This window comes from Tupaia chinensis, unplaced genomic scaffold (assembly GCF_000334495.1).
Source record: "Tupaia chinensis unplaced genomic scaffold, TupChi_1.0 Scaffold000175_1, whole genome shotgun sequence".
NCBI classification, from domain to species: Eukaryota; Metazoa; Chordata; class Mammalia; order Scandentia; family Tupaiidae; genus Tupaia; species Tupaia belangeri.
The window spans coordinates 2,189,754-2,210,520 of NW_006159650.1; the positions used below are offsets into that span (position 1 = coordinate 2,189,754).

Here is a 20,767-nt window from a genome sequence, read left to right on the forward strand (position 1 = left end):
CAGTTTGTCATAAAATTTCACCTAGTTGAAGATGGGTCAGGAGAAGGCATCTTTGAGATAAAACTGAAGACTGAGTGAGGTAGCCAGTGGTGCAAACCAAGTTACACCAAGCTTGTACCCAGCTCCGTACATAACACCACAAGATGCTTTGGTTTGTAGCTCCACTCCTTACTTCCTGTGACTCAGAGAGGAATTCCTTTCTATCGTGTATCTCAAACCAGTGGGAAAGGTACCTTACTCTATGGAGAGTTGGGGCCAATTCTATTTGTGAAGAGTTGGAGGCAATTGTATTTGTGGAATGAGTTTTGGACACTAGAGAACTCTTCATTTTGAGGCATTGAACCAGTTTGTAATCTGAGATATAGGTAGGGTCTTTCTCTCTCTTTCTCTGTGTGTTTCTCTCTCCTTTTTCCCCACAGAAAATGACCTGTAATCACAGTGCTTGCCTTTGAATCATGTGAACTAGGAGAACACATGTGAAAACATATGTGAAGTCCTTTTTATTGAGAGATTTTTGCTATAGCGTGTGACTCTGGTATATGCAACAGTGAGTACTTTGATGTCTGTCTTAGTAACCCCCTTATGAGTACAAGGACTGTGAGTATTTGAACTGGTACAAGGGGCAGTACACCTCGCTTGCATATTTTGGATAAAAATTTTCATCACCTTTCCTGACTTTAACTTAGGAATCACTTTTCTTGAGCCCTTTATGACACTAAATTTATTTCCTCACCTTTTTTCAGCTAGAACAATTTTGGGCACACATATAATGTCCCTTTCATCTAAACTTGGAAGACAGAAGCCATTAATTAGAAGGAATGAGATTTCCTTCCTAAGTAAACTTCCAACCCAGGGCATATTGAAATGTTTGCTTACCTCTAATTCTTAAAAACAAAACAAAACAAAATATAAAAAAAACAAACTTAGATCACACAGGGCCAATAAAAGCTTATTTTTCCTCACAGACATGGGTTTTCTTTGGAGAAGTTTAGATCTGCCCTTTGTATTAACTGAAACTATTGTTATAGGAAATATATCAAAAATACTTTATTTTTTAGATTCTATTATTAATATTAGGCCACTTTAGACCAATCAGTTATCTATTTGTAAAGTTCAAGGTCTTTTTATAAAAATTTTCCCCTCCTTCTTCCACTTTCTTTTCCCTTTCTTCCTCCCTCCTTTTCCTCCTGCCTTCTTCTATATTTCCTTTTTATAGTTAGAAATATGTTTCAGAATTATTAGACAGCTCCAGGACCTTCTTTGTGAATGATCATTTTACATGGGAGTATTGCCTGTCAAAGATTTTGCTACTTAGGTGCAGAAATAGATGCATGCAGTGTTATTCTATAAACTTACAATTAAATCAGCACTCTGGCTTCCTAATCTGATATCCCTACCTTCATTTTTTCCTCCCTGTAAGTGGCCAAGCAGGTAGAAGTATTAAACATTCTAGATGACCAGTTTCATGAAAATCTCAAAACCCCTTGCAGAGGAATAGTTATTGCATAAAGAATAAAATGCGAAGTCTTACTTTCCATCTGGAATAGCAAAGAGCTGACTTCCGTGCTCCTGTTCAATCTTCTGTTCCAGAGCTGCTTTGTCCTGAAGCAAGGATGGGATCCATGTTGTCCTCAACTACCAAATACATTTCTAACTTCAAACATTGGCTCATAATTTTCTGTCTCCTGGAACACCTTTTCTCTTTGTCTTGCACAAATTCTACTCACCCCAGGTTTGACTCCTGATCAGTGCTCCTTTTATTTTTTTTCTAGAAAGCCCTTAATAGCTCTAGTTCCCACCAATTTTCGTGTTCCCGAAACTCCTTCAGTGCTTAGTACTTAAAGCACCTCAGCTATGGGAATGCAAAAACACCCACATTCACCCATATTACTGTCTACATTGGCCTCAGCTGTCTTCAGTATCCCACTGTCTTCGCTACGATGCCAGGAAACTCCTGCCCAAGAGTTTAAACATTACAAATAAATTTACTTGCTGAAGGTTTGGAAATTTTCTGAAAAAAAAAAATTTAAGTTAACATCAAACTGCTAGAAATTTTAGATAGCATCAAACAATTGTTTACTACTGAGCCTTTATAAAATCTCAGTGTGTCTTTATGTGTGACTTTATGTGTCCACCAGCCCTGAACTATGATATGATGGTAGTTCCCCCAGTCTTAAACTGAAATCACAGCTTTTCGTGAAAGGTCTACCTTAAACCAAACACAAAACTCATATATGTCCCTAACTTTTCCCTCTGTCTTCAGAGGCACTGCTCAGATTGTCAAAAATATAGTTTCCCTTACTGTGATGGTAAATAATAAACTCAGCTCTGTCTTCCCAGCCAGTGTTTTTGGTGCTGTTTGGGGAATCAGGATTAAACAAGTGCAATATAAACCCCTTTCCTATGGTCCGCTCCCATAAACAAGATGCACCTGGGGTCCAAAATTTGTTTTGGATGTTGAGTTGGATGAGAATATACATACATGTACACCCCCCAAAGGATAGGAAGAGGTTTATTTCTTACTTAGTGAAACTTTCTGGGCAGCCTCCAGAGCAGGTCTGACAGAGACTTGAGAGAGCGGGGAGAAAAGACTGGCTTGACTTTTCAGGGTAGTTAGTGGAGTAGGGTTTGTAAGAGGGGTTCTGTACGCAGAGCAGTGGGAATACACTAAAGTATTCAAAAATTCACATAAATTGTGTATTATAAAAAAACCTGGATTTCATAGTTTTTGCACCAAAATGATTTCATACTCTATTTTTTTTTTCCTGCAAACTTTTTGAAGTCTCCTTGCACATGGGCTGGAGCTTGCACAGTTTGAAGCATCTACTGGTCCTAAAGGAGGGGCACTTGGGTTTCTTACTTTGCCTAGATGTTGGGAAAGGAGTAAAGGGAGGGATGGGGTCTCAGAGCTGCAGTCAGTTAAACACCAGAAATGGTCAGACTGTGTGATACTTCTACTCATCCCTCCCACTTTCCCTGCCTCCTTTCCTTTAGCATCTCAAGAATCCCACAGATACTCTATCCACGCATACAAAGCATACTGGGGGAATACAGGAATGAAAAGTTGTTATAATCAATGTTTGTAAGAATTTAATAGAAGTACTAGTCTTTGTGATAGTCCCTCTTTATCTGAGGTTTTGCTTTCCAAGGTTTCATTTACCTTTAGTACAGTATGGCAGGTAGTGTGGTGGTTAAGGCACAGGATCCCACATGACCAACTCCACAGTTCAAGTCCCAGACCCAGTAAGCCAAAAAACATGTTGTGTTTGTGTATGTGCATGCCCAAAATCCTGAGAGGAGAATGGAGGAGAAGAGATTGCAGTATGGTCATTTCCCCAAAGGTAACTTCTCACTTTCCCTCTCTCTGGCTAGTGCACAGATCCTTTGGCAAAAAGATCTAGGAAAAGAAAAGATATTTTGAGATTATACCACATTCACATAATTTTTATTATATTGCTATAGATGTTCTATTTATTATTATTATTTTTATTATCTCTTCTGTGCCTAATTTATAACTTAAACTTTATGTTAGATATATTTGTATAGGAAAAACATACTGTATGTAGGGTTTGGGACTATCCATGGTTCCAGACATCCACTGGGATCTTAAGACATAGCCTATACAGATAAGAAGGGGGCTATGGAGAATGCTATCATACTAATTTATTTTTTTTAGAGGTTTTTGCTATAGGGAGCATGCGCTTGCCAGACAGAGAGAGACAGAGAGACAGAAAGCGAGAAATCATCCCCCAGGGGGGATGGCCAACCGCAATCCCTTCTCTTCCTTTCTCCTCTCGGGATCTTCAGCACGCACACACACACACGCCTGGTGTGAGTTTTAAAACACCGGGTCCGAGATGCAAACTGCGGTCAACTGCGAGGGAGTCCAGCGACATAGCCATTATGCTAACTGCTGGTCCCACACTAATTTTTTTTTTTTTTTTGGAGAGATTTTCGCTATAGGGCGCGTGCGCTCGCCAGCCAGACAGAGAGAGACATAGAGACAGAAAGCGAGAAATCATCCCCCAGGGGGGATGGTCACACCGCAATCCCTTCTCCCCCATTCTCCTCTCGGGATCTTGGGCACGCACGCACACGCGCCCGGCGTGAGTTTTAAGCCACCAGGTCCGGTACGCGAACCGCGGTCGACTACGTGGGAATTCAGTGACATAGCCATTACGCTAACTGCTGGTTCCCGATCCCACACTAATTTTTTAAAAAAGTTTGCCATAGGGCATGCACACTGATCAAAGAGAGACAGAGAAAGAGAAAGAGAGGGAAAGTGAGAGCATCCTCCAGGGAGAATGTCTATGTCCCAGTCCCTTCCCTTCCATTCTCCTCTTGGGATTTTAGGCATGCACACACATGTACCCAGTGTATTTTTCAATCTGTTGTGTCTGTAATTCAAGCCATGAAGTTGGTCATGTAGGATCCAGCTAACTGTAACTACCTTGCCACTATCTGGCTCTGTAAGTACTGCATTTAAAAGCAGGACACTAAACTGTAATGTGATGGACAAATCCTAAGTGACTCCCATGGACCTGCCTTCTGGTCTCTATGCCCTTACACAATTCCTAACTTGAGTATGAGCAGGACTTAAAATTTCTTCTAGCCAATAGCAAAGATCAAGGTATTCTGCAGATGTAATTAAGATCCTGAATCAGTTATGTTTTTATTGAAGAAAAGGTGATCACTGCAGGCTTGGCTTAATCAGTGAAAACTTAAAAGAAGGGGCCAGGACTTTCTTGAAAGACAGAGAGAGATAATCCCTTTGCTGATTTTGAAGAATTGAGGTGCCTTGTGGTGTGTCTATGGGGAAAGTCCTGGAGCAGGAAACTGTCCAGGCCTCCAGGAGCTGAGATTTAACTCTGCTGACATTTAGGGAAAAAGGAAAAATAGGGAGCTCAGTCATATAACCTCAAAGAGATAAAATATGTCAACAATCTGGGTGAGGAAGGGGATCGTAGCATGACCAGACCTTGTGGAGAGTACTCATCTCTCTCTCTTCCACCTTCTTCTCATGCATGCACATGTGCTCTTTTATGAATAAAGAAAAAATATTTTTAAAATAAAGGAATGAATGAGCGACTGGTGGCCTCATGGTTAAGTTAGCTGGATCACACATAGTTGACTGTGCAGTGCTAGTCCTGGCAGATTGAAAATCATGTCAGGAGTGTGCGCGTGCATGCCCAAAATCTTGAAAGCAGAAATGGAGAAGGGGTTGCATTGTGGCTGGCTTCCATGGGAGGAGGTGCTTTCTCACTTTCTTTTTCTATTCTCTTTTCCTCTCTCTTTGTGTCTCTGGTGAGGGCATGCATCCTCTAGCAAATTAAAAAAAAAGACAATAAAAAATTTTAAGAAGGAATGAAGTACCGATAAATGCTATGATATTCATGATCCTTGAAAACATTAGGCAAGTGAAAGAAGTTAGTCACTTACAGTATGGTTCCATTTATATGAAGTGTCCAGAACAGGCAAATCTACAGAGACAGGAAATAGATTAGTGGTTGTCAGGGGATGTAGGAAAGAGGGAATGGGGTGTGATGGCTAATAGTTATGAGATTCTTTGTAGGATGATAAATGTGTTTAAAATTAGAATGTGAAAATGGTTATACAACTAAAGCCATCAAATTGTATACTTTAAGAGGGTGACTTCGTGTTTTCCCTCACATATGAAAAACGGGAAAAAATTATTTAATAGAAATAGAGAGATATAGAACGACTACTAGATGCTGGGAAGGATGGGGAGGGGGAGTGGAAGGATGTTGATTAATGGAAACAAAATTGCAGATAGATAGAACAATGTTTATTTAATTTAATTTTTTTTTTTTTTTGGAGAGGTTTTTGCCATAGGGTGCTTGTGCTCGCCAGACAGACAGAGAGAGACATAGAGACAGAAAGCGAGAAATCACCCCCCAGAGGGGACGGTCACGCCACAATCCCTTCTCCTCCATTCTCCTCTCGGGATCTTGGGCACGCACGCACACATGCCCGGCGTGAGTTTTAAGCCCCCGGGTCCAAGACGCAAACCGCGATCGACTACGTGGGAGTCCAGCGACATAGCCATTACGCTAAGTGCTGGTTCCCAACAATGTTTATTTAGTTGAGATCAGCAGTTGGTGTAATGGCTATGTCGCTGGACTCCCATGTAGTTGACTGCAGTTCGAGTCCCAGACCTGGTGGCTTAAACTCACACCAGGTGCTTATGCATGCGTGCCCAAGATCCCAAGAGGAGAATGGAGGAGAAGGGATTGTGGTGTGACCATCCCCCCTGGGGGGTGATTTCTATCTCTCTGTCTCTCTCGGTCTTTCTGGTGAGCGCACACACCCTGTAGCTAAAATCTCTCTCAAAAAAAAAGTTTACTTAGCACTGTAAAATGTAGTGGAAAGAATGTGGTTAACCAGGACTTACTATTAATGTATAAGATACTACAAATGGCTGAGATGATGGGTGTGCTATTGATAATTACCCTGATTTAATTATACATTAGGGACCAGCAAATGGAGTAGTTATGTCACTGAACTCCCACATGGCTGATTGTGGTTTGAGTCCAGTATCCAGTGGCTTGATAATCATGCCGGGCACATGTGCATGTATGCCTAAGATCCCAGAAATAGAATGGAGGAAGGACATTAAGGAGAAAAATAGAGAGGCATAGCAATAACAGGACAAAGAAATGGGTTATCATGTGTTGAACTGGACTCGGGAGAAATGTACACACATTGGAATATTTACTTTGCAAGCTAAATAATGTGATTGAATGTATAAAAGAACTTGAAATAAAATTTTAAAAAGAGAGACTGGAGGAGAAGGAATTGCAGACTGGCCTCTCCCCCTTAGACGGTGATATCTCACTTTCCCTCTCATTATCTCTGTCTCTCTTTTTCCAGCAAGCCCAAGAGCTCTATGGCAAAAACCTCTAAAACAAACAAAATCATATATTGTGTTCATATACTGAAAAATCATATTGTAACAATTGTAATGTTAATACAATTATTAGTTGGAAAAAAGAAAAGGCCAAATTATTTCAAGAGCTGTAATTTTAAAAATACTCTACATAAAGAACTTTAACCAGAAAACATTCCAAGAGTGTTGATTTTTTGAACTTTTTGTTGTTAGTTTCTAAAAGTATTACATTGTTACCAGAGAATGTTACATGTATGATTTTTTGCATTTTTGCAGACTAATAATTCACTTTAAAAATATTCTATAGGTATTTACAAAATAAAATGCATTCTATATTTGTATTAGGTAATTTCTCAAATATATATAAATGAGTAATCTAAAAAATTAATGGAAATGCATGTTATGAAAAACTGTGCATGTATTTGAAAAATGTTCTGCACTAAAACGAACTCACTTTAACTCTATTTTCCACAAACTTTTTGAATTTATTCATACATACATTAAATAGTTTATTCTCTCCAGCTAAAGAACAGAAATTTTGGGGCAGAGCCTCTAACACAGCAGTTAAGTGTCCAAGTCCTTGCTGCCCTGCCCATAAAGCAGGCAGTTGGAGAGTCTAGCTGGCCGACTTAGTTCACAGATGTCACAAATATTATCTCCTTCTAATGAAAGACTCTTTCTAATTACAGACTGACTATTGGATCCATTCCAGTCTTATGATTTTCCAAATTATCTGTATCAGAACACAACCCATAAGAATTATTCCAGGTATATTGCATACTATAAAACATAACCTAAATTAACCTGACTAAGGTTTCACAGTCTGTAGCTAAGTATTTGCTAGCTAATATTTGCACGAGTCATTACCACCCATTTTATGTGTATAGACAGCTTATCTCTCATTTCTCCTCATAACTGGCATTTTATTTGCATGTAGTCTTTTCTCTGCTGTTTGACACAGCCTCTTGGGCAGGGGCTTGGGATGGTCCCTTGCCTTGTATATGGGGCAAATGACTCACCAGGGGCTGCCTTCCAGGTTGCCTATGGCAGCGAACATGTGCCCATGAATAAGTAAAGCTAACATATTTTCTTTCTCATAAAAATCTCTACCTGCCTGGGAAAATAGTAAGCTCGTCCTCTTTCACATTTGTTTATTATTGTAAGGATAGCACCTTTATTAATTTGCCTACCACTACTGTAATGGATGCTACATGAAAACATGATTTAAAGCTTTTTTGCCAACTCAGAATTGTGTATATCCTTACTCTCATTCAAGACAATCATTTCTAGAGAAAGTAGAGGGCAGAATACATGCCTACTAAAATTTAAGTGGGCCAATGCCTACTTTGTGACAAAGCCTATTTTGTGTCGATTTATTGCCACTTCCTTCTCTGTGGGAAGCCCTTCGGCCTCTGTATTTGTTTGTTCATACTGCCATAGTAAAATACCACAGACTGGTTGGCTTACACAACAGATATTTATTTTCTCACAGTTTTGGAAGCATAATCTGTGATTAAGATGTCACTGGGGGGGGAGGGGAAACTAGCAGGTGGCATAGTGGTTAAGGCACTGGACATTCCCACATGGCTGACCACGGTTTGAGTCTCAGATGTGGAGGCTTGTTTTCTCACTTTCCCGCTCTCTCTGTCTGTTTCTTTGTAGTCAAATTGAAATAAATGAATGAATAAATAAAATTAAATAAATAATAATATAAAAGAAAGATGTAATTAGGGTTTATTTCTCGTAAGGCTTCTCTTTTTTGGGTCTCTTCTCTGTGCATATATATCCATGTCCTAATTTCCTCTTTTTATCATCAATCAGATTGGATTGAGATCAGCATTTATGATTTCATTCTACCTTAAAGGTACTATCTCTAGAAATAGCCAATGGATTTTCTAGAAAGATGCTAAGAACATTCATTGAGGAAAAGAATAGTCTTTTCAATAAATAGTGCTGGGAAAATTAAATATCCATTACACAAAAGAATAAAACTAGACCTAGGGACCAGCAGTTTGTGTAATGGCTGTCGCTGGACTTCCATGTAGTTGACCACAGTTCGAGTCCCAGACCTTGGCTTAAACTCACGCCAGGAGCATGTGCGTGCCTGCCCAAGATCCTGAGAGGAGAATGGAGGAGAAGAGATTGCAGCATGGCCATCCCCCCCCGGAGGGTGATTTCTTACTTTCTTTCTCTCCATCTCTCTGTTTTTCTGGTCAGCACACGTGCCCTATAACAAAAACCTCTAAAAAAATAAAAAAAAAAAAAAAAAAAAGAAGAAGACTAAAATAGACCTCTATCTTTCACCATATACAAAAACCAACTCAATATGAACTGAGATATAAATTTAAGACCCTAATTGTGAAAGTGCTAGAAGAAACTGACAGTAAATATTTCAGGACATTGGTATGGGCAAAATTTTTAGATAAGATCTTAAAAACTTGGGTAATGAAACCAAAATAAATGAATAAGATTATATCAAGTTGTGAAGTCTCTGTATAGCAAAGGAAACAATTAACAAAGTGAAGAGACAACCTATCAGAATGAGAGGAGATATTTGCAAGGTTTAAGCAGATGTGCGATTTAAAACCAGAATATACAAGAAACTCAAACAACTCAGCATAAAAAAATATCTGATTAATAAGTTTAAGAAGTGAAGGACCATCATGGCATAATGGTTATGTTGCTGGACTCTCATGTAGTCAACCGTGGTTCGAGTCCAAGACCCAGTGGCCTAAACCTCATACCAGGAACATGTCCATGAATGCACAAGATCTTGGGAAGAGAATGGGGGAGATGGGATTGCAGCATGGCCATTTGCCCTGGGAGGATGATTTCTCACTTTCTGTCTCTCTGTTTCTCTAGTAAGCACACTATATGCCCTATAGTAAAAATCTCTCTCAAAAAAAGTTTAAAAAGTGGGAAAATAGTTGAAATAGATTTGTAGCAAAATAAAATATTTAAATGGTAAACAAGCACACAAAAATAATCATTAGGGAAAAGCAAATCAAAATCACAGTGAAATATTATCTATCGCAGTTAAACTGGTTGTCATCAAAAAGACAAAATGTAAGGACTAACAGGTGGCATGGTGGTTAAGGCGCTGGACACTCCCACATACCTAACCATGGTTCGAGTCCCGGACCTGGTGGCTTGCCTTCTCACTTTCCCTCTCTCTCTCTCTGTGTCTCTCTCTGGTCAAATTAAAATAAAAATGAATGAATAAATAAAATGGAATAATTCTTTTAAAAAGTTATTAAAAAAAGACAAAATATAAAAAATGCTGGTGAGGGTGTGGAGAAAAGGAAACTCTTACACTGCTTGTGAAATGTAAATTAATATAGCTATTATAGAAAACTGGGGTTTCTAAAAAAAAAATAGAACTGCTGTATACCACTCTTAGGCATATCTATAGGAAAGGGAATCAACATATCACAAGAGGTATCTGCATTTCCAAGTTCATTGCCGTACTATTCACAATAGCCAAGATATAAAATTAATCCATGTATTCATTAACGGATGAATGGTTAAAAATAATCACAACTGTACACTAGAATATTACTCAGCTATTAAAAGAATGACACCTTTTCATTCAGAGCAGCATGGATGAGCCTGTAGGACATTACAGTAAGTGAAATAAGCCAGGTACAAAAAGAGAGAAATCACATGTTTTCATGTGTATGTGGAAACTAAAACCGTTGTTTTAATGGAAATAGAAAAAGAAGTTCTTAGAGGTTGAAAAGGATAGGGAGCAGGTAGAATAGGAGATTATGATTAACAAATACAAAATTATAGTTAGATAAAAGGAACAAGTTCTATAGTACAATAAGATAACAATACTTGATAATAATTATATATAATAATTATATATAGATATAGCTAAAAGAGGGGATTTTAAATGTTTCCAATAAAGTACTAAATGAAACAATGTTTAATGTGATAGATATGCTAATTACTCTGATTTTATTATTACATATTATATATATGTACTGGATAATCACATTGTACCTCCAAATATGTACAATTGACATGGGAGTGCTGGGTGATCTGCCTCAACACTGTGCTAATCCTTGTCTGACACTTTTGAAGAATTAGAGATGCAGGAACAAAAAGGAGATAGCAAAGAGGAGTTTATTAAGAGAAGGAAGGAAGAATAGAGCTTCCAAGCAGGGAGGGGTCACAAATGGATTGCCAAAAAGGAACTAGGGGCAAGAAGTTTTTAATCTAGCAAACTGAGCAAGGGTTGCCTGTCTGACAAGGAAGTGGGCACAATAGGCAGGCTCTTTGGTAAGGAATGGGCTTTTGAAAATAGTTACATGCTAAATGGAATGATTTATTACCGTATTCTTTTGTAGAATGATTTATTACTCTATTCTTTGTGGGGTCAACATATCATAGTGTTCTACACTTCTTATTAGAATAGAGTTACTAAATAGAAACTATTGCCATTAGCTTCAATTGTTTTGAGTCCCAATGTTCCCAACCTTTGGCTGTGAAAACTTAGCCACTGGGACTCCATCTTGAATCTTTACCCTGTCTGTGTGCTCAATATATCCCTATTGCTTGCCCCATTAGCAAAGAGCATAAATTCTTTGCAGACAAGTAAAAGGGGTGTATATTACACATTAACCAGATTATAGAGGAAAAACACAGAGACTTCATTAAAAGGAAAAATACAGCGACTTCCTTTTGGGGCCCTTACCCTACCTACCTGTAAATAGCATCTAACACCTATCTTACATTTATTATGTTCCAATTAAAGAATACAATCACATTCTGAGATCCTGGGGTCATAATGTCAACAAATTATTGGAAGGACACCATTCATCTTACTGCAGAAACTCTCTTGGAATCCAACTTAATCAGTGAATAAGGATTGATGCTGAAGACAGATGAGATTCTGGAGACATCTGAAAAAACAGCTAGCTGCAAAATTACTTTTCATGTGCTCCCTAAGTCTTCCAGGAACAGTGAGCCAAGCATGGGCCATAGCCATTCTCCAGAGGTTAAGTCCATTGAGACAGATCTTGTGCCAATTTTGTGAAAGACATAAGGAAAGGTAATAGAAATCTGGAGTTCAAATTTTCTCTAGGGCATTTCAGAAGTAAGATAATGTCTAGAATAAGTTGCAAAGAGTTTCACTCTGTGCTCATAGAGGGGTTCTTACAGAAATATAGACAGAGCACAGGACCGTGATAGGAACCAACCCTGTGCTCCAGCATTCAGAGAGTGTCACATGATTCAAGGTGCTATGGATAAAAATAACCAGATAACCAGATGATGAAAAAGTAGAGATATGCCAATGAGACATGTTGAACGTTTGTGCATCCACAAAATTTGTTGAAGCCCTGACCCTGGTGTGGAAATGAGCCTCTAAGGAAGCAATTAGTGGTAAGTGAGAGACCAAATATCAGTCTCAATACAATAGAATTAGTGTCCTTTAAGAGAATATACTAGATGTCTCTGTCTCTTAGGCACATACACCCCAGAAAGGCCTTGTGAGGATACAGCAAGAAGGCGGCCATCTGCAAATCAGGAAGAGAGCCCTTTGGCATATTTTGAGCGGGTTATTTTGAGAAAGTGAAGACACAGGAGTAGCTCTGAAAAGCTGTCCTTTTGTAAAGTAAATTTACATTTTTAAAGGAAAACAATTGTCATAAAAATCTCATCGACCAGGGAAGATCTTATCATAGGCTAGGAGGCTGAAGGTCACATCTTGCCCAGATTGACTTTGTCCCAGACAGACTTTCACCTGTTCTGATAGGCTGCTTGGAGACAACTTTTATGACTAAGAGATTTGTTTAACCTACAAAACAAGACAACTTTTGTTCCCTCCTCATATCCTCCCATAACTGGTCACCATCTCCCACCAGAAGCCCCAAGCCCTTATTCTTTTCTGTAGCTCTTTTCTGCTATACTAACTTCTATCATCTTTTGGCCCTTCTTCAAGTCTCATATTTTGTGGGACTACCATACATTTGTATCTAATTAAAGTGCCTGTTCTGTTAATCTGTCTATTGTCAGTTTATTTTCTAGATTTATCAAACCCAGAGGGTAGGGAGAAGACTCTTTTCTCTCCCCTATTAAATCCTGTAGGAAATCTCAGAAATGCCAAGGAACCCTACTCTTGCTTTGCTTGGATCTGCTCCTGTAAACAGAACTGTTTTGTTGAAAATCAAAGGGGATCAGGTCAGATGGTGCCATCAGATGCCTCCTGATGTCGTTGGACTCTCCGTGTCCTCTTCTCAGTATGTGTGCCTAGGGCTGCAGGACTCAGGTGATGCACCTGTTACCATGTGGTATCATTATAGTCTGATGACACATCTGTGGTGGGATGCGACCTGCCTGGGTTCCCTGAGAGCCTCATGGGGGTAGGGTGGAGCTAACATTTTTGGTTTCTGTTGCTGATCTTTAAGGCCTCAAAGAGGATGTTAATCTGCTATCCACCATGCACTCCTTCCACTCACCTCTGAGCTTTGGCCTCTTATCCAGGACCCTTAAGTCACAAAACTTCTTGTGGATGCACCTTTAGCAATGTTTTTCATAGTAATCAAGTGACTTATGGACAATGTCCTGAGCACTCATTAACAACAAGAGAAGAAAGAAAAGACAAAGACTTTTTCCTCTAATGTTATATGAACCAGGATGCTTTCTGGTCATGGTAGACACACATCCAACCAAATGTGGCTAAAACAAGCAGGGGCACTCTCTCTGGTAGTGGGTTTGAAGAAAGGCAGAAGTTCAGCAGATCTGTGGTGCTCGCAAGCTGAAGTTTCACATCTTTCTCCTCTCTTAGCCTCGGAGTGTGAGGAATGTTGCCTCCCACGGTTGCCAGATGGCTGTCCTCAGATGACAGTGTCTGAAACTAGGAAGGTAGGTGTGGGGAAATAGAACTCCCCTGGATCTCTGTCTGTAAACAGCCTCAGCCTCCTAAGACTCTTCACATGTGAGAAGAATCCGTTCTGTAGCCCTTTGTTCAGCTGATTGTTCTGATCCAAAAGGGTAGTCGTGGCCCCTCATCCTCGGTTTCAGTGGCTTGCCATGGTCTGAAAACATTAAATTTCAGAAATAAATAATTCATAGGTTTTTAAATTGTGCACAGTTTCAAAGTAGCATGACTAGCATGATGGATCCCTGCACTGTCCTGGGTGTCCTACCTGTACATGCCACCTGCTGTGGTCAGTCACTTAGCAGCCATCGAGGCTGTCATCGCACATCATCACAAGAGGTGTACATACAGGACTGTAAGCTATTTTGAGAGAGATCACACTTACATAGCTTTTATTATAATGTATTGTTACAGTTCTATTTTATTATATTGCTATTAATCTCTTACTTTGCCCACTTTATAAATTAAATTTTATCGTAAGTATGTATAGGAAGAAAAGCAGTTTATATAGGGTTCAATACCATGCATGGTTTCAGACATCCACTGCGGGTCTTAGAATGTATTCCCCATGATAAGATGGGAGGACTGTAAAGCTTATCTTATCTTTCCTAAAGGGCTATAAAGCCAAGAGGAGGAATCCAGATTCAATCTCCAGGGTACTAGGAACACCAAGGGCTACCTGCTTGTGCATTTACATTTCATGGGATAATGAACCAAAGAACACAGCCATGTCTTAAAAGCTGAAACAAACCTGGGCACATCTGGCTTCCATGAGAGACTTTGTTTTCCAAAGGGTCAGAGTCAGAGAGGTTACTTTAAGAAGGGGGCACTGGATAATTTGCTTCTTTCTTTCTTTCTTTTTTTTTTGGGGGGGGTGCGATTTTTGTAGGAATAAATTCCTGTCAGCTCTTATCTCCCTTCTTGGCCAAGCACTGGAGCAAGTGAGTGGTATATTCTTTATTGTCAGGTTTCTGTTTAGTAAGTCCGACCCAGAACCCCTTGTGTGTAATTTAGGATAAAACAAATAAAGATGACTATTAAAACTCAATAGTAGGGTCAGGTTTCTCCTCCTTAATCTTTCTCTCTCTCAACATGGAGGAAATATTTTCTAGAAACCTTCCCTGCAGAATTTTTACTGAGCTCATTGGTCAGAACAATTGAATGATACACTTAATTCTAGCTGAGGTGGTGAGTCTCTGGCATCGTTAGCCTCCCTATTGGAGGAAGGGATGGTCAGAAAGGGAGAAGGGCAGGGGCATGGCCGTGAGCTGGCAAACAGCACTGGCCATACATTGTTGGTATTAACAGTGGCAAATGTAGTCTGTCTATGTTTTAGACATTAACAACAAAGTATGCTTTTAGTCAGTTTTAGAATATTCATTACATTTTGTCCATGGCTCAGCAATACAAAATTTTATTATCCATACCAATTTAATTTGAATTACTTTGAAAATTACATGAGGAAAAGGTGCTCCAACATAATTATCTCCTGAAAAAAATCCAGGCTGATTGCAATTCTTCTGGGCGCTGAGCTGCGAGACCAAGCCAGGCACGCGCTTTTTCTCAAGATGGCTACATCCTGTGTCTAAGGTCCGTTCACAACCCAAGACAAAGTTCTTGCAATTAAAATATCATTACTGGGCAAGGAAGAATATGTCTCCCTATTACAATACACCAATTTACCTGTTAGGGGCTCAGAATGGTGTTGTAATTTAGGGATCTCTAGGGGTTTCCCTGTCCTTCGATTGTGATCTGAAGTACGTGCCTATGATCAGGGTTTCATCATCCTTGGAAAATAGCTGTGTTTCTTGCAGGAAAGAATAGAGGCAATTTCATATCCTCCCCAAAGAACAGGTACAGAGACTCTCTTAACCTACATGTATTGATCTAGAAAAATGTTTTGAGGCATACTGCTCACACTATCCCTCACACATAATATCACACGGACACTGGCACATTCATTCTTTCTCATATTCATGTACTCACACTCTCATACATGTAGTCTCACATATACACACTCAAACTCACACACTTACATTCTCGTACACACACCCACTCATGTGTAGTCACACCCTTTTACATTTGAACCTTCTTATCTTTACATTCACATTCATACACACACACTCTCTTAGACACACACACACACACACACACACACCCTGCATTCTAATCCACTAATGAAGAGGGCCATACTGTGGACTGACACTCATTTGGCAAATATTCTAAATTTCTCCAGCTTGTTTTTCCCTAATCTTTCAGATCTGAATATAACATACCAACTACAGTTTGAAACAATTAGAAAAGGACAGAATATCACCTAGGTTTTGTTTAAAATATTTTTCTAGGGCCATCAGGTGGTGTGGTGGTTAAAGTGCTGGACCCCACATAGCTGACCCCATGATTCCAAATCCTGGACCCGGCAGCTTGAAATTCATTCTGGGTACATATGCATATGTTCCCAAAATCCCAAAAGGAGAATGGAAAAAATCCTGTCTTTCTCCAGGAAGTGTATGGACCCTATGGCAAAAATATTAAATGTATATATGTATTTTTTTCTGGTCCTACAGTTTAATATAAAATTTAGTCTTGGATGCCTCATTTGTGTTTCTCATTCCCCAAAACCTCTTGGTTTTGTTTTTAAATCCTCATTGCTATGGAACCATGTCTCCCAAATGTAATTTATGTCAGTAGTTGAATTTTGGGACTTCAGCAAAGAACATCCACCCACTCCTTCAGCTATTTTTTCTTCCTCTCTCTCCTATGTCCAGACTCAATTTCACCTGTTAAATTAACAACTTATTTTATATTTGTAACTGTTGTCTACACACCTCACATGTAATTATTGTTCACCAACTGTCCATGTAGTAGAAGTCATGACCACATGCTGCAAGCCAGTTCCAGGTCAATTCTAAGAGCCGGTGACTGAGCCTCTGGTTTTCCTACCACACTCACTGTGGACAATTGTCTTCCAGAAGGTACAATTCTAGGGGGTCTGAGTTGGTATAAGTAATAAAATATCTCATCATTTGAATAGTTATAAGTGTTTGTGGTCAAACATATGAAATACTTGACATCGTGCCTACCAGCTAACTAATATAGACCTAATCACTTAATATTTACATAGTGTGATTTAGTCTTAGCATAAAATTTTAAATTAATGTTCATATTTAATTAAAAGCAGCAGACACTATTATCTTACCAATATTAAAAATATTCCTGGTTGAAACCAGTAGCTGGCCTAATGACTATGTTGCTAGACTCCCATGTAGTTGACCATAGTTCAAGTCCCGAACCCAGTGGCTTAAACTTACTCTGGGCGCATGTGTGTGCATGCCCAAGATCCTGAGAGGAGAATGGAGCAGAAGGGAGTGCAATGTGGCCATCCCCCCTGGGGGGCGATTTCTCACTTTCTGTCTCTCTTTCTCTTTCTGGAGAGCGCACGTGCCCTATAGCAAAAACCTCTCCTAAATAAATAAATATATAGATAGATAGATAGATAGATAGATAGATAGATAGATAGATAGATAGATGATAGATAGAGTTAGCTTCCTGGGCCAGGAAGTGATGTGAAGTCACAGACTTGAACTCATAGGTGAAAGGTCTGGGCTTGACTCCTGGGGCCTCTCTGAACACTTCAGGTATGGGTTGAGGATCCTGCTGGAGTTGTCTTTCTCTGTCTCTATCTTGCTGTTTCTCTCTAATGGAAGAAGTAAATGAATAAACTTTAAGAAAAGAGTTAGCCTCCTTCAGTTACTATTATGACTTTTAGTAAAAATTCTTAATATTTTCTGAATAATTATCTTCACATAAAAACTATATTAGATTGTGATCATCTATGTTTACATTGTATATTATGAAACGTTGCTAGGGTGACAATTTCCAGTTTCTTCAAATCACTAGATGATATTCTTTCACCGAAAATTCCTCTCTGCATTGTTTGAAGGAAGGTTAAGAAGAAAAAGAATAAAATAAACCTTAATACTTAGATCATTATACAAAGTTGTATCATCATATTTATTTGTAGGCTGTATGTACAAAGTTCTTTCTCTTTTTAAAATTTTATTTATTTATTTCTTCCATGAGCAAGAGAGACAGAGAAATAGCACCCCAATTGGGTCTAGACACTACAACACATCCCGAGACTTGGCCAGCCCTGGATAATGTACACACACTTGCCCAGTGTACTCAGGGAGGTTTCAGGATGTGAACTCAGAACCTACTCATGTGGGTCAGCCTCACAGAGAATCACATTTTACTGTTATGCCACCATTGCCCACTCTTCCCCCTTTAAAATAGGGGAAAAAAATGACAACTGCAAGATAAAAGTGGTAAGGAAAGGGGAATGTATTACTCTTATGCATAAAGTAAAGGTAGACCTTGGAACATGCAGTCAAAAGCACCAGCTACAGGGCTGAACAGAAGTGACAGATATACCAACTGACTCCAAGAGAGTAAGGATCTTTCATACTAGTAACAGGGGTACAGTACATACCTTGTCCTGAAAGAGCCTACACTGAACAATGATAACAGAGGAGGGTCTTACGGACATGGGGAAAAGAACAGGATTGAACAAAAATCTATTAGCAGAAGCTGTCTGAACCAAACTATTGGCAGTAGTCATAGTATGTTCAACTCTAAGGAAGACTGTCAACGTTATCTGCAATTATCTTGAGAAAAAATATCTTGGGTAGGTCAGCTATGCAGTTGGCAGGGAGTAACTGATAAGTAGCCTGTCAGCGACTCTCTCCTCTTCTTTTGTCCTCTAGGTTTTTATTGTTTTTTTTTTTTTTTTTTTTTTTCATCATAGAACACACATGCTGGAGAGGAGAGAGACAGAGAAATACACAGAGGGAGAAAGTGAGCAATAACCCCTCTCTCCAAGAGGGATGTCCACATTCCACTCCCTTTCCTTTCATTATCCTCTTGGGATTTTGGGTATGCATGCACAGACACATGCCCAGCATGGTTTTCAAGTCTCTGGGTAGAGACACCAATTGCAGTTGACCCTGTGGGAATTCAGCGCCTTAGTGCCACCATGCCACCTGCTGGCCCCATGTTTTCTAACTTCTAATTTATTATAGCAGTACCTTCTCTGGTAAACTTAATCTTCATGCTAACTAGCCTATCAAAGATGATTTCTATCTTATTATATTAGAGTGAATTAATAACCTTATTGGCCAAAGTAACAAAAACAAATGTGCTGTGTATCAAAGCCTCTTCACATGTACACTGACTGTTCTCTATTAGATCATTTGGTTCTGCAGCTAGCAAACTCCAACACTGGTGATTTTTGCTCCAACTCCTTCCTGTGCTACATCTACCACTTACAGATCATCTCTGGCTAATCCTGCTACGCTGGCAAAGCTGAGTTGTTGCTGAAGAGATCATATGGTCTACAAATCCTAAAGTACATTCCAAATGGCCCTTTAAGAAAATGTTTACACACTCTTGGTTTCAGTAAAATTCAAAGGATCTGAAATGGAAATTGGTATTATTAGTCACCCAAATTTCTAGTTTTCATGAAATAACAAGGGATCTCCCTGCATTGTCTTTCATATTTATAAATTTTAAACCAAAACAAATAAGGCTCTTTGCTATGAAGTATGTTGTTCCCAACTTATTCAACTTTACTTCATGCTAAAAAAAAAAAAGTGCTTGCTTTGGCAGCACATATACTAAAATTGGAACGATACAGAAAAGATTAGCATGGTCTCTGCACAAGGATGACACGCAAATTTGTAAAGTGTTCCATATTTAAAAAAAAGATAAATGTCTAATTATCGCTGTGATAAAAACCATGAGAAGTCTCAAAAATACCATCCAATGGTAGTAGATGTTTTAGGTTTTAATCTTATGCCCATCTGGAACCAACCAAAGAGAAGCAGTTTTGATGCACATTCTTGGAAATAGGTTTTAGATACTGCTGAGTCATAGAAAGGTCACCCCATTCTGGCTTCACTGGAGAACAGAGATCATTGCCAAGAAACTCTCAGCATCCCATTTTCATCCCCATACAAATATAGCCCGGTAAAAATGGCCTAATTTCTATATTTATACTCTTGCTTTTTAGCTTTCTTTTTCCCTTATAATTTAAGAGTAGTGGTTTATTTTTGCTACTGTTTGATCAATGATTCTGATGACAAATTGTAGAAAAAAATTACTTTTTCCCTGAGAGTTATTCCTAAATTATCTTATGAGAACATATTTTACATTATACTAGATATTAACAAAATATGTGAGTTTAAAAGTGGGTCTGGGGAGCCAGATGGTAGTGTAGTGGTAAAGCACCATGCAAGATGATCCCACATAAGTTTTCCTGTTCAAGTCTGGAGACCTCCCTGAATACATTGTGTCCATGATCCAGGGCTGGTTGTAGGCTGGATGGTAGGATATGATGTTAAGATCCTGTTGAAGGTACTGTCTCACTCATGAAAGAGATAAATAAAATTTAAATGGGAGAAGGGGGTAAACCTGGAAAACTAGGAGAAGTTCCAGAGAATTTAACAATCTTTTTTTTTTTGGGAGATTTTCGCTATAGGGTGCGTGCGCTCACCAGACAGAGAGAGACATAGAGACAGAAAGCGAGAAATCACCCCACAGGGGGAATGGCAACGCTGCAACCCCTTCTCCTCCATTCTCCTCTGGGAATCTTGGGCATGCACGCACATGCGCCTGGCGTGAGTTTTAAGCCACTGGGTCCGGGATGCAAACCACGGTCGACTACGTGGGAGTCCAGCGACATAGCCATTATGCTAACTACTGGTTCCCAAAAATCGTGCGCGTTGAGAAAGACAGAGAGAGAGAGAGATGGACTCGATGCTGCAATCCTCCAGCCTCCATAGATTTTTGCCACAGGGCAGGCGCCACCACGCCCGAGAATTTAACAATTTTAATAGAAGGGGTGCGGCGCCCCGAGGTGTGGACCGTGCCATGGCAGGGACTTGGCCCCAGATTCCAGCTCCTGCAGGTGACGA

The 20,767-nt window shown here is 39.4% G+C and overlaps 1 non-coding gene across 1 annotated transcript; it reads left to right on the forward strand.

Moving 5' to 3' along the window:
- Nucleotides 1-19,444: 19,444 nt before the first annotated feature.
- Nucleotides 19,445-19,551, forward strand: LOC114007439 (U6 spliceosomal RNA). The gene has a single exon (XR_003549065.1). It is a non-coding gene; the product is annotated as a U6 spliceosomal RNA (small nuclear RNA).
- The last annotated feature ends 1,216 nt before the right edge of the window (nt 19,552-20,767 follow it).